At 44.9% G+C, this 14,833-nt stretch overlaps 1 pseudogene; it reads left to right on the top strand.

Moving 5' to 3' along the window:
• Window positions 1-14,262: 14,262 nt before the first annotated feature.
• LOC147748600 (protein BUD31 homolog pseudogene) lies at window positions 14,263-14,571 on the top strand (annotated as a pseudogene).
• The last annotated feature ends 262 nt before the right edge of the window (window positions 14,572-14,833 follow it).

Raw genomic sequence — 14,833 nt, 5'->3', positions numbered from 1 at the left:
AGAGCTTAGGTCTGGTACAGCACAAAGATTTGGAATTAAACATCAACAGTAAAATTGAAAAAAACAAAAAAATTACACTTGTTATAGCGATAGCACATCTATATACATGTAAAAAAAAAGTTGAAATAATACTAGTGATAGCATATCATCAAGAGAGTTTTGGGACGACATGGTCCAAGTACAAGAGTTAGTAGTGGGACCGTATCAGGACTATGGGAAAGCTCAGGTCTAATACAAAGGTTGGAAGTGGGTCTATAACAGGATCAGCGGCATGGACAATAGCTGGGGCTGTCACGGGCATGTGCATCGTCGCCTGCTGCCCCCAGGGTGTAATCAGAGAGCAGGCACGATCCTGGTGGACCCTCTCTCAACAGCGTACCTCTCTCTCGCTGTGCTGTGGCCTTCCAGCGATGGCTGCGTGTGTCATCCATGATCCATTCCGGCCGCTCTTCTCCACCTTCTGGTCTCTTACAGCGTGCCGCGTCCCGGCACTCTCACTTGTGGCACCTTGTTTGCCGCCTCCACACCGTACTCGCTGAGGGATCATCTACTGATGTGCCGTCCTCTTCCTCCAGCCCCAGGCTGCGGTCACACTCTCCTTGCTCGAGTCTGCACAGCAGCCCGCCACTTATATAGAACGGATAGTGCGTCCCCTATCCTCTCCTAATGTGTTGCCTATTTTTTGATGCAATGTGTAATTGTTGAACTTTTTCTGTTACATTGTTGATTCTCATGTAAAGTGCTCTGATACCTTCGGGTCTATCCAGCGCTATATAAAACTCTTTAAATAAATAAAATATAAGAAATAAATAAGTGAGATAATGGAAGTCCAACTTTCCACTCTACCTGGAGACATGAGATGTTGCTCTACTGACTGAAACTGTAGAACACGTTTAGAGGGTATAGAGTGATGTTCCTCACATCAGGGTCGTTCACACCTTGGAGCACCCACAACAAAGGCACAAAGAGGTGTGAGTTTTTCTGCACCTGTCTGTCATCATCCCAAATGAAAGAGTAATGAGGGAAAGACAAAGGGCCAGACCTCACCTATAGGCTTCCTCACCTATCGCAAATGAGTCTGCACCCCCAGCCCTTATCCCTACTATACACCAAATGGGAGTGCTTAGGACGACTAATCAGCAGCTTCCTGTTAATCAAAAGCCCAAACAGAATATCTAAAGAAGCCTTGTCTTTTCTCCTCCCATTTCAGTGAGTTGATCTCTTCCTTTCAGCTATAGGAATGTGAGCAATACACTACCACTGTCTGGGAGCACAGTCCTCATCTCCATTTTGCACAAGGCCAGACCAAATGTATCCAATATAGATCCCCCTGGGCTCCTTTACTTTGGCTCATTCACACAAAACATGCATGTACCACACAGGCTGAACACATCAACAGTCTTAATACGTAGTCAAAACCACACAGTGCCTTTTTGCAGCCACTACAACGACTGTGTCTTTGCCAAGCGTTCCTTTAGCACGTAAGTAATTGTAAAGACTTGCTTTAGAGAACGCATGGTGTTGGACTGGTGTTGAATTTCTGATGGATACATCTGCCTGTGGATTCCTCACCTTTTGAATTACCCTAACACCAGCATTCCAGAGAAACTTTTTTCTTAGCTCTCCCAAGCGACGTCACAATAGCATGACTCCTCTTGCAACTCTGTATAACGTCATCGGAGCCATAAGAAGACCTCGTCAGCATGTTGACGTCAGTTCCCTTTTTTCCACGCCGTCGACGCGTAATGTTTTTTTTCTAGTACTCTCCATTTCTGTGTAGTCTACTTTGTTTCAATTCTCAAGAAACTGTTTTTTGATCATGGCTGCTCAGAAGAAACCTGGCTTTAAACCCTGTAGGGAATGTGGGAGCCATATGTTGGTGACAGACCCCCATGAAGACTGCTTTTAATGTTTGTCATCGTACCACGAGGTCCAAGAGTGTTCTTCATGATGTCGGAGGAATCCGAAGGCTCTAAAGGAAAAGCAGGATAAGTTGTTCATGGCCAGGGAAAAAAGGAGAAGAGAGTTCGAAAAAGGACCAAGTTGAGGTAGAATTTGCCGACTCCACACACCTCAAGGTCGTCTAAGAAGCATAAGAAAAAGAGATGACATGAGTCTAAGCATTGTTCCTTGAAGGAGAAGTCGTTGATGTTGAGGACTCAGGTCCAACGCCGCCATAAGAAAGATGATGTCTCGCTGTCTCCTTCCCCGCAGGTGGTGCTGGTGCGCACTTCGATACCGAGGGGTTCTCCAAAGTCACCTGTGCCTGTGGACGCTCTGGTCCTGGATCAGTCTTCTCCAGACCCGCAAGCAGAGCCTGTTCCATGACCTCAATCTCCCTCTGGTCATACGGGTCCGTATCCGTATCCTCCTTTTCCAGCACCAGGTGCGAATCCGTCCCATTTCCTTAATGCGATGTATGGCATGTTTGCCAGGGCAACTAACCCATCGGTGCGCCATCCGGTCCGTGGGTCCACTTTCATTTAATTTGGGCATTCCACAACACTATGCCCAAGCTCCATTCCTTCCTTACATGTGAATGACTCCATCTTGGTCCCTCTCGAGGCAATACTTTCTCAGGAGGGAAGGATGGACTATTCCCTGGTGCCGTCGGGCTCCATTCTTGACTTTGGTGTGCGCCGCTCCTCATGTCTGAAGGTCACTCATCGACGCCGGCTCTGAGTTCTCCGGCGCCGCGTTTGGCTCCACCAAGGCTGACGTGTAATAATTAATCGAGGAGAGAGGCCCAGAGACTCCTGGAAGAGGAGGAATTTCAGGAGCAACAGGAGCTGGCCAAGGAGGGGGAGATTTTAGACTCCACGCATGACCTTGCAGGGCTGCAAGAGGCCAATGGGCTCCATACCTCACCATAGTGGGCGCTCTCTTTCCCAAAGGCTTTTCCTTCTCAGGATGTGGCCCTTCATCATTCAGTCATTAGGAAGGCTGCTGACCTCCTGGACTTGCAATTACCGACCGCAGAGGTAAAATCTAATATCTTGACAGAGGTGCCACAATCTTCTTCTTCGGCTGTAGAGCCTTTGCTCCCCTTCAACAAGGCTCTTTGGATGTTTGGCAGACTGCTGTTTCTAGATCAGTAGCAAGGCGCTATAAGGTGGCTCTAGCAGACCCAGCATTTTTATCGTCGCACCCCCTCACCTGAGAGCCTTATGGCACAAGCATCTTGTTCTTCGAAACAGGCTGCTGGTTCTTTCCCTTCTACTCCGGGGGATAGAGACTCTAAGAAGTTGGAGCAATCCCAGAAGAAAGTGTTTTCGTCTGCCAGTATGGTGTTGAAGTCAACCAATGCCACGTGGTTGATGGGGCTTTATATGTGTACAAAAACTTCCTAGGCAATCTGAGTGGCAGACTACAGATAAAGGGACCAAATAGAACTAGGAGTAGGCAAACAATACAAGAAAAAACATTAATAAAAATGAATCATGATTTTAATCGACATGTTAAAAATCATATAAAGAACGATTAGTTCAAGTTATATGACACACAATTACATAAAATGACACAATATGCACTCTTTATAAATAAAAAGACACCAACATGAGCCTAATAGTGTCTACAATATAAAATATAATGACAATTTACTCGACGCGCGTTTCGACGAAAACGCCTTCTTCAGGAGCCGCAAGTTACAATCTGTAATTACATATAAAAAAAAAAAGATTTATTACACACATAGCTCTGTAAGAATTAGCGTTAGAGAATTACATATACATAAAACATATTTATCACATTACATTATACAATGACAGTGGACATATATCTATACATTAAAATGCAGCCTATAACCTAGAAATAGAAGGTCCAATTTGTATATCTTGTGTCTGGCTTGTCATGTGATGGACATATATATAGACAAGAAAATTGTGCAGTACTCCCTCTCCTAAGATAGTTTACAAAGAGGACATGTGATAGACCTCTCTATACACGACATATTCATAACAACAGCATTGATGTAGCTGAAATCCAGAGAAATATAAAGAACACATGAAAGAAAGGTTTCTCTCTAAATAACAAATTGATAACTTTGACATTGATGTAATTTTAATGTATGATGCTAACATGAGGTGATCATAACTTGCTAGGCAAAGATGTTATTCTCCAGTAGATGAAAAATTCACATTATATTAACATGGTTCATGATTTAACATAGATATGTTCATAACTTACTAGACAAAAACAACCGGAGAATGTTGTCTTCAGATGAATGACACAGTAACAAAGTACCTAAGACACAAGCAAATAATGTGTAATAAATATATAGAAATTACCAAACCAATAATATATCATAGCAAGGCAAATCTATAAATAAATAAACAATTTTCTTGTCTATATATATGTCCATCACATGACAAGCCAGACACAAGATATACAAATTGGACCTTCTATTTCTATAATAATGTAATGTGATAAATATGTTTTATGTATATGTAATTCTCTAACGCTAATTCTTACAGAGCTATGTGTGTAATAAATCTTTTTTTTTTATATGTAATTACAGATTGTAACTTGCGGCTCCTGAAGAAGGCGTTTTCGCCGAAACGCGCGTCGAGTAAATTGTCATTATATTTTATATTGTAGACACTATTAGGCTCATGTTGGTGTCTTTTTATTTATAAAGAGTGCATATTGTGTCATTTTATGTAATTGTGTGTCATATAACTTGAACTAATCGTTCTTTATATGATTTTTAACATGTCGATTAAAATCATGATTCATTTTTATTAATGTTTTTTCTTGTATTGTTTGCCTACTCCTAGTTCTATTTGGTCCCTTTATCTGTAGTCTGCCACTCAGATTGCCTAGGAAGTTTTTGTACACATACTTTGCTTACCCTGCCCTAGGAGTCTTTAGCTATCACTACCCAGGGGGTCCTTGTTTTCTCACACACTGATGGGGCTTTATATCCATGCTTTGATGGACTCTGTTAAAGAGGTGATTCCTAAGTTGCCTGAGGAAGTGGAAGTGGAGTAGTGTGGCTCATTAGTTAGAGGCGGCAGACCCAGAAGCAGAGGTTGGCCCGGGACCAGGGTTCAATTCCCGACGCGGCAGGGTGTTGGGCCAATGTCAGCGGGCTCGATAAACCTCGCCTTCGGTGCCACTCTAACCATGGGTTCCACTCAGCAACTCTGGGCAATAGCTTGCTTAATCTCCACAAACGGCCCCATCAACGCCGGGGATGCCTGGCTTCACCTTGGGGGTGCCCAATAGGGACCATCTCACAGGGAAAGCCAGGACGGGTTCCCCAGCGTTATACAGCGCCAGGAAACCTACGGGTAGCAGTGCGCTTTACAATCTCAAATACATTTACATTTACATTTACATGTCCAGGGTCACTTCACCGAGTTACTTTCAGATACCCAGCCTGCTGCCCGTCAGGTCATCCAGTCTGGCCTGGATACAGCTGACTCCATTGCCAGGGTGATGGGCTCCTCGGTGGTGACCAGGAGACATGCCTGGTTGAGAGGTTCAGTGTTCTCTCCTGACATCCAGGCTACGTTGTTGGACTGTCCCTTCGACGGATCAAGGCTCTTTGGAAGCAAGGATGATTCTGCTTTACAGCGTTTTAAGGATAGCAGAGCTATTGCTAGGTCTTTCGACTTACAGTCACAGCCTAGGGGCTTTGGTTTTCGGAATTACTGGGGTTTTGGGAAGGTGGCCCCTTTTCGAGGCCGGCAGCACTAACAACAGCAGCAGAACCATCTGTATAGGTCATACAGGGGGAAAGGAAGAGGTCGCCTGCGAGGGGCTGCTCGGCAACAGGCCTCTTCATCCTCCTCCTATGTCCCCTCCACTGGCTCTGCAGGGAAGCAGCTCTAGATCCCCCATCTTGGAGCAGGTTGGTCCTGTGGGGGGCCAGGTGTCTTTTTTTCTACAAAATTGGAAATCTGTTACATCAGATCTTTGTGTTTTAAATCTTGTAGAAAACGGGTATGCCCTTCCCTTCCAGGAGTTTCCCCCTCCTTACCCTCCTCGCCATGGCTGGTGTTCAGAAGACCATCTGATGCTTCTGCAACAAGAGGTCCGGTCGCTCTTACAAAAAGGTGTGATAGAGATTGTTCCGGAGCAGGAGAAGGGTCGTGGATGCTACTTGCGGTATTTCCTGATCTTCAAAAAGGATGGTTGTTTGTGGTTGATCCTAGACCTTAGGATGTTTTATTTTTACCTCAAACAGGAGAAGTTCAAGATGTTTACCCTAGCTCAGGTTCTTCTTGTGCTGCAACATGAAGACTGGATGGTGTCGATCGATTTACAGGATGCGTATTTTCACATTCCCATCCTAGAGTCCCCGTCGGAAGTATCTCCATTTTATGGTGGGATCTCTGCATTATCAGTTTGTGGTCCTTCCCTTTGGTCTTACTTCCGCACCTCAGGTCTTCACAAAGGTGATGGCAGTGGTGGCAGCTCATCTCAGAAGGTCGGGGATTCCTGTATTCCCCTATCTGGAAGACTGCCTGCTCAAAGCAAAGTCGCCAGGGATGGTGCTGCATCATCTGCTAATAACAGCTCAGTTGTTATTCGGCTTGGTTTCTCGATACATGTGCCCAAATCTCAGCTGGTCCCCTTACAGCGCAACCTTTTCCTATGGGCAGGACTGGATACTACTCTAAGTTGTGCTTTCCAGCTCCCTCAGAGGATTTCAGATATTCAGAATATGATCCCAGTGTTTCAGGATGGGACGGCTGTTCCTGTTCTGGAGGTCTTACGCCTGCTCGGTCTTTTCGCTTCTTGCATACTGTTGGTCAACCATGCACACTGGCACATGAGGGTACTCCAGTGGTGCCTCCGCAGGCAGTGGTTTCAACACAATGGGAATCTCAGGGAGATTATCAGAATCTCCAGGGACACTGCGGTGGAGCTGCCTTGGGGGAGCGTTCCAGGCAACCTGTCTCAAGGGAAGCCTTTTCAACCTCCTTCTCTGGTGGCCACAGTGATAACGGATGCATCCACTCTAGGGTGGGGTGCTCATCTGGAGATCAAGGGTCTTTGGTCTCCAGACGAAAGATTGCTTCATATCAATCTTCTGGAATTGCGGGTGATACGTTTGGCTCTCAAGGCCTTTCTTCCCTCCCTTCGCGGTCAGTCAGTTCAGGTCCTGACAGACAACACTACAGCGATGTGGTACATCAACAAACAGGGAGTGTAGGGCCGTATCGCCTCTGCAGAGAAGCTCTGTGACTCTGGTCCTGGGCTCAAGACCATCAGATTTGCGTGTTTGCGAATCATCTGGCGTGGGTGCTAAATGTGCATGCATACAGTCTCAGTCGGCAATACTCGGATGATCATGAGTGGCGTCTTCATCCGGAGGTAGTCCTTCACATTTTCAGCATGTAAAGGAATTCCGCGGTTGGACCTGTTTGCCACTCACGAGAATGAGCACTGCCTGTCATTCTGCAGCCTCCAGTATCCGATGCGGGGAGCGCTGGGGGAAGCGTATCAGTTAGATTAGGGCTCACAGCTTCTTTACGCATTTCCTCCCATACCCTTGATTCCTCGGGTTCCGAAGAAGTTTCGCAAGACCAGGCCCAAGTCATATTGATCACCCCGGATTGGCCAAGAAGAGTGTGGTACACAGACCTTCTTCATCTCTCATCTCATCCTCCATTCCATCTCCCTCTCAGGGCAGGTCTCCTTTCACAGTCACAGGGGCAGGTTCTACACCCCCACCTCCAGAGCCTGCACCTTCATGCCTGGAGAGTGTTTTTTCTCCCCCACCGGATGTGGTGTATGTTATTTTATCATCCAGGAGACACTCCACTAAATCTGTCTATTCCAGTAGGTGGTCCAGACTTGTTAGGTGGTATGGGGAGAGTTCAATGGATCCTTTAAGGGCCCATTTGTCTGATGTCCTCAGTTTTTCTCTTTCTTTAGCCCAGCAGTGTTGTGCTGTGGCGAATGTTAAGGGCTATTTGTCAGCTTTATCAGCCTTCCTTTGTTTGCCAAACCAGCCTTCATTGTTTATGTCTCCCATTGTTATGAGGTTCATTAAGGGTCTCACTAACACATTTCCTCCCACTCCTTGTATTATGCCTCAGTGGAACTTAAATTTGTTCTTACTTTTTTGATGAGGTCTCCCTTTGAGTCCCTTCATAGTTGCCCGTTGAGGCTTTTTACTTCTAAAACAGTTTTCCTGATTGCTATTACTTCTGCTAGGAGGGTAATGAGCTTCAGGCTCTTATTTCTAAGCCTCCCTTTACTACCATCTATGCAAATAAGATGGTTCTCAGGACCAGAGCTGCTTTCCTGCCTAAGGTGGTTACTCCCTTCCACTTGGGACAGTCTATCACCTTGCCTACTTTCTATTCTCCCCCTCACCCTTCCAAGGAGGTGGAGAGACTTCATCGCCTGGACCCCAGGAGGGCGGTCAGTTTTTACCTGGTCAGAACCAAGGACTTGAGACTGGATGACCAGCTCTTCGTTGGTTATGTGAGAAAAATTAAGGCCAAGGCTGTCCACAAGCGAACACTTTCCAGGTGGATTATCTTATGCATCAAGATCTGCTATGCCTTGACCAAGAAGGAGCCACCTGAAGGTATTAGAGTTCATTCTACTAGAGCTAAGTCTTCTTCTTCAGCTTTGGCTAGAGGTTTCCCTGTAGCAGACATCTTTAAAGCAGCAACTTAGGCCTCCCTCCACATTTCCCGAAGCATTATTGCTTGGATTTAGAGGTGAGGAGGGACAGCCATTTTGCCTGTTCTATGCTGCAAGATTTTTTGGTATAGGTACGCAGACACCCTCCTCCGGGAGCGGGACTGCTAGAGGATTCATTTCAAAAGGTGAGGAATCCACGGGCAGATGAATCCATCAGAAGAACAAGTTACTTACCTTCGGTAACGCTTTTTCTGGTGAATACAGTATCTGCCTGTAGATTCTTCACTGACCCACCCGCCTCCCCGTTGTTTGCCTTCCTATACCGAAAATTATTTTCAGTATAAAATGACTGGTATTTTATTGTTCTTTGAAATGGTATTTAGCTTGTGGCTTTGATATGTCTAGTATTTTCAGTCTCTTTTCTTTTTTGAAAGATATACTGTGTTTATTGGTGCTTGTATTGCATACTGTGTATATTTGCGAAATGTCGGTTCACCCGTTTGCCTCGAAGGCACGGAACAAAAGGGTGGAACTAACGTCAACACGCCCACGCCGGTGAGGTCTTCTTATGGCTCCGATGACCTCATACAGAGTTGCTATTGGAGTCATGCTAATGTGACATCCTTGTTGATGTGGGAGAGCTAAGGAAAAAGATTCAGTGGAATGCTGGTGCTAGGGTAATTCAAAAGGTGAGAAAATTGGCAGATCTTGTATCCACCAGAAAAAGCATTACCGAAGGTAAGTAACTTGTTCTTTAAGTACAACACCTTCCCTACTGATATACAGACTGGGAGCTGGAATAGTAATTTATACTATTCCAAAGTCCAGCGCTTCCCTAAAGCAAGTCATGGTAACGACTTGCGTGCTAAAGGAGCGCGTGTTAACGAAGCAGTCATTGCTTAGTGTGCATTGTTAAGCCACATATGGTTTAGGCATGCGTGGTTCTGTCATACAACCACTTAGGTGTTAGTACTAGGGACTGGATAGGTGCATAAAAGCAGAACTTTACATGAGTGGGCCAGTAGACCTTTCTTGGTTTTCGCTTCTATTCCTTGTACACTTGAGATAATAGGCTTCTGTGTTAGTGCAGAATGACTATTGTGTCTATGAGAATGCAGGCTGTCGCACATTAAAGACGATTTTCCAGGGGGCTACGCTGTGCTTTGCTTTAGAGAGCTTCTCAACTCCTCAAACATCCAATATCACTTGTACGCCGACGACACACAACTCTACATTCAGGTCCACTCTCTTAAAGACATCAAGGGCCATATGTATCAAGCAAATTTGCATTCGCAAATTTCGGCCTTTGCGAATGCGAATTTGCTAAATGGTATGTAGTAAGCAAAATGTGGTGCAAAACAAGGAATCGCAAAATTTGTGATTCCTTATTTTACAATTGCATTTAAGGAATCACAAATTTTGCGATTCCTTAAATGCAATGTATGACGCAAAAAAAATTTGCAAAATGTCCTTAAGGAATTGCAAATTACCACCAAATTCTAGTTGGTGGTAAGTTGCGAATTCCTTGAAAAATAAACATTTTTGCATTTTTCAAAGTGCCATGTGATGCACATACATGCCCTTAGGGCATGTATATGCACCACATGTGCACCCATGCATATTTCAGGGGTGCAACAGGGTGTCCTTTGGACACCCCTGCACCCTTGAAATTATTCTCAATTTGCGATTAGCAAATTGCGAATCGCAAATTGAGAATAACTTCCCATTCATTCCTATGGGCCTCCTGGCCCATAGAAATGAATGGGAAAGTATTCCTTAATTGCAATTCGCAATTTGCTAATTGCAATTAATGAATTTTAAGAAATCGCAAAAGAAATGCGATTTTGTACATACATACCTATTTGCGATTCTCAAATAGCGATTTCTTAAAAATCGCTATTTGGGAATCGCAAATCAGGTTGATGATACATATGGCCCCAAGTCCCTTAACTCAAGTCTCCAAAAAACACAGACCAGGTTGGCAAACAACCATTTAAAACTTAACACACTAAAAACAGAATTCCTCCTAATCGCTCCCCCCAACCAAACAACCATTATCCGCGATTGGATGAAGCACCTAACTGCACTAAACGATCAACCTCTCATCATTGATTCCACTAAATCCCTAGGAATAACTCTGGACAATAAACTAAACATGCAGAAACACATCAGCGCTGCAACTAAAGGAGCCAATTTTCAGATTAACACCATGAGAAAACTGAAACCCTTCATACCCGCAAATGACTTTAAACAAGCAGTTCAAACTGTAGTATTTCCCAGAGTGGACTATGGGAGTGTCGCTCTCTGCGGCCTTCCCAGAGCAACGACCACTCCACTAAGAGCCTCAATCAATACAGCTGCTAGACTCATCACAAGCTCCAAAAGAAACTGCCACATTTCCCCTGACCTTCATGCCCTCAACTGGTTACCTTTTGAGGCCAGAATCCATTTGAAAATCGCCTGTATGACACATAAGGCATTGCACCACAAAACCCTGAGGTACCTTGCTGAGAAACTTGTACTATCGGGTGGTAACAGAACTACTAAGAGTCCTGATAATTTAAACCACAAAGTTTCTCCAAGAAAAAAACATACACTCGTACCTTCTCAGGAATGGCCCTCAGGATTTGGAACGCCTTGCCCCGAGAAACAAGACTTAGTCCGTCCGCTGCTTTTTTTAAAAAAGAAGTGAAATCAATTTTCTTGACCGGATTCACCTGAACCTTCTTATACACTCTTGTAGATATGTGCTAGTCTCTAATAGTTACCAGTAATGTATTCGCATAAATCATCGTATTTATATATATATGTCAATCACCTGCATTTGCCCTGTGAAGCGCTCTGATACCCGCAAGGGTCTTGTTCGCGCTATACAAAACGGTCTAAATAAATAAATAAATCGGATCCACGGAATTCCAACAAAATTAATATTCTTTCAATTAGGCCCCGGGGCTCCCTCTGGGAGCCCCCACAAGGTCCAGGGAGTGGGTGAGAGTACCCCTGCCCTGCCCCCTAATATCCTGAGTCGTAAGATGGCGGCTTACAAAAGGGGGTGGTGATGAACAGAGTGTCTGAATTGAGCAGACCACTCTTACCCAGTCCAAAGATCAGGGCTTGATCCATCACCGTTATTTATCTCACTGCCCCATCCCAGCTCAGAACCTGGCTATATGCAAATCAGTCTGTCCCTGGCCCAGTGCATCATGGGAACAGGGCAGACTAAACTACCAAGCCAATTCTTTACCAGAAAGGAGACAAGCTACCGGGGACCGGTTTCTGGCATTTCAGCCTCTTCGGACCGGTTTCTGGCATTTCAGCCTCTTCGGCCCGGCTTGCTTGAATCCTGATGGAGCAGTGAGAAAGGGACTCATGTCTGAGTATAGCCTGCCACACCTATAGTGGCCAAAATCGATTTACAAAAGGGGGTGGTGATGAACAGAGTGTCTGAATTGAGCAGACCACTCTTACCCAGTCCAAAGATCAGGGCTTGATCCATCACCGTTATTTATCTCACTGCCCCATCCCAGCTCAGAACCTGGCTATATGCAAATCAGTCTGTCCCTGGCCCAGTGCATCATGGGAACAGGGCAGACTAAACTACCAAGCCAATTCTTTACCAGAAAGGAGACAAGCTACCGGGGACCGGTTTCTGGCATTTCAGCCTCTTCGGCCCGGCTTGCTTGAATCCTGATGGAGCAGTGAGAAAGGGACTCATGTCTGAGTATACCCTGCCACACCTATAGTGGCCAAAATCGATTTACAAAAGGGGGTGGTGATGAACAGAGTGTCTGAATTGAGCAGACCACTCTTACCCAGTCCAAAGATCAGGGCTTGATCCATCACCGTTATTTATCTCACTGCCCCATCCCAGCTCAGAACCTGGCTATATGCAAATCAGTCTGTCCCTGGCCCAGTGCATCATGGGAACAGGGCAGACTAAACTACCAAGCCAAGTCTTTACCAGAAAGGAGACAAGCTACCGGGGACCGGTTTCTGGCATTTCAGCCTCTTCGGCCCGGCTTGCTTGAATCCTGATGGAGCAGTGAGAAAGGGACTCATGTCTGAGTATACCCTGCCACACCTATAGTGGCCAAAATCGATTTACAAAAGGGGGTGGTGATGAACAGAGTGTCTGAATTGAGCAGACCACTCTTACCCAGTCCAAAGATCAGGGCTTGATCCATCACCGTTATTTATCTCACTGCCCCATCCCAGCTAAGATGGCGGCAGCAGATTTTCCCTTGAGGTTGCAGTCGGCCAATTAAAACGTGCGCTTGACCGTGCGGATCTGTGGATCCACCACAGTGAATTCACGGTGGAACCACAGAGTGATATATACATACATCTTGAGCCTTAATTTCTCCCAAATTACTGAACGGATTTACACCAAATCACAAACAAGCATGCTTTCTAGGTCAATGTCAAGCTTTTTGCCAAATTTTGTGTCATTCCATTTAGCTATTTTTGCCATATTGCTGTCCAATTTTCCTATAGAAAATTGCATGGGAAAAATACATTTTGAGGAGACCCCGCCCCCGCCCCCCCCCCATTTTTCTCATCCTTCACTTGACGGATCACCCACATTTTTTCTGCAAAGAAGCTGAGGTGGATTAGACCTTTTGGGGAAATTTCCTTGAAATTCTTCAAACAACACCAAAGTTATTAGCATCATAAAAAATAATTTCCTTTGGAAACATTGCCCTGACTATAACTACCCAGTGGCAACTGCCTGTTGGGGGGATGGGCGTAAATAGAAGCAATGAGGCTGAATATGTTTCTTAATGATGGTGTATTTTATTGAGTTTCATAAAGTTTCTTTGTTTTATAGGTACTAGAGTTGGGGAAACACCCAACACATCGGGGTCAAAACATCGCGGTGCTATCGCACCGCGACTTTCACATCGCATGGTCATTCACATCGCATGCTAATACTACGCATGCTACGACCGCGCGAGACCATTAACATCGCATGCAATTACAACGCATGCGATGTTAAAGTGGCTACGGGCAAGGATTTATTCATTTATCTTTTAAACGGGCTTTTATTCACAAACAGTGTCACGCAAAACTAATGCAAACATGCAAACTGTTGGCTTTTAGACCTGCTACAAAAATACGCAGACTTTTAAACATGCAAACAGTTGTCTTTTAAACGGGCAAAAAAAATGCAGAAACGTGCTTTTCCAACAGAAATGTATCGAATTACATTAAAATGCTATGTTAAAAGGGCAATATTATTGGTGGATGGATGGATGGGTGTATGGATGGATGCATGCATGAATGGATGGATGCATGGGTGGGTGCTGGCGGATGGATGGATGGATGCATGGGTGGGTGCTGGCGGATGGATGGATGCATGGGTGAGTGCTGATGGATGGGTGTATGGGTGTATGTATACATGGATGCATAGATGGAACAAAAATGCGGAGTAACACAAGCTCGAGTGGTGTCAAATTAATTATTGAAAACACAAGCACGAGGAAATGCGGTGTAACACAAGCACGAGGCTTTATTATACAATTATAGCACACAAGCACGAGCGGTGTCCAATTAATTATTAAAAAGGTAAAATACGCAACATCCGGTTCTGTTCTCACAATTGGCTTCGTTGATCCAACTTACTGTGAGCGGCTAGGCGCGGGGAAGAAAAGGAACATGCCCAAGGTAAAGCGAAGCAGGAAGGCGCCACCAGATGGGTGGGAGCTCATCGAGCCGACTTTGGATGAGTTAGACCAGAAAATGAGAGAAATCTACGAGTATTGCATTCGATAAGGATATGCCGATAAAAACCTGATTGCAAAATGGAAGAAACAGGGTTACGAAAACGTATGTTGCCTGCGCTGCATCCAAACTCGTGATACTAACTTTGGAACAAACTGCATATGCAGAGTCCCGAAAAGCAAGCTGGAAGTGGGAAGAATCATTGAATGCACACATTGGGGCTGTAGAGGATGTTCTGGTTAATACTTCTTTTGGATTGCTTTAATCCGTTCTTAAATAAAAACATCCACTCCTCACAAATGGTGGGGAACATCAATGTGTGATGGAAGGAGTTTGAGAACATTTTTGTAACATAAAAGTGTAAATCATGTTCCTACATTTGAAGTCTAGTTTGAGGGGAAGGATAAGGGGAGGTCCATAAAATGATAATGTGGGTCCCAGTTTAGTTAGACCCTTTCCATTACTTAAGGTAGATGGATACCAGAGAGGATGGTTTGTTATACTT

Source organism: Lissotriton vulgaris, chromosome 1_1 (genome assembly GCF_964263255.1).
Source record: "Lissotriton vulgaris chromosome 1_1, aLisVul1.2, whole genome shotgun sequence".
In the NCBI taxonomy this organism is placed as follows: domain Eukaryota; kingdom Metazoa; phylum Chordata; class Amphibia; order Caudata; family Salamandridae; genus Lissotriton; species Lissotriton vulgaris.
This window is presented reverse-complemented; position numbering and strand designations above follow the sequence as displayed.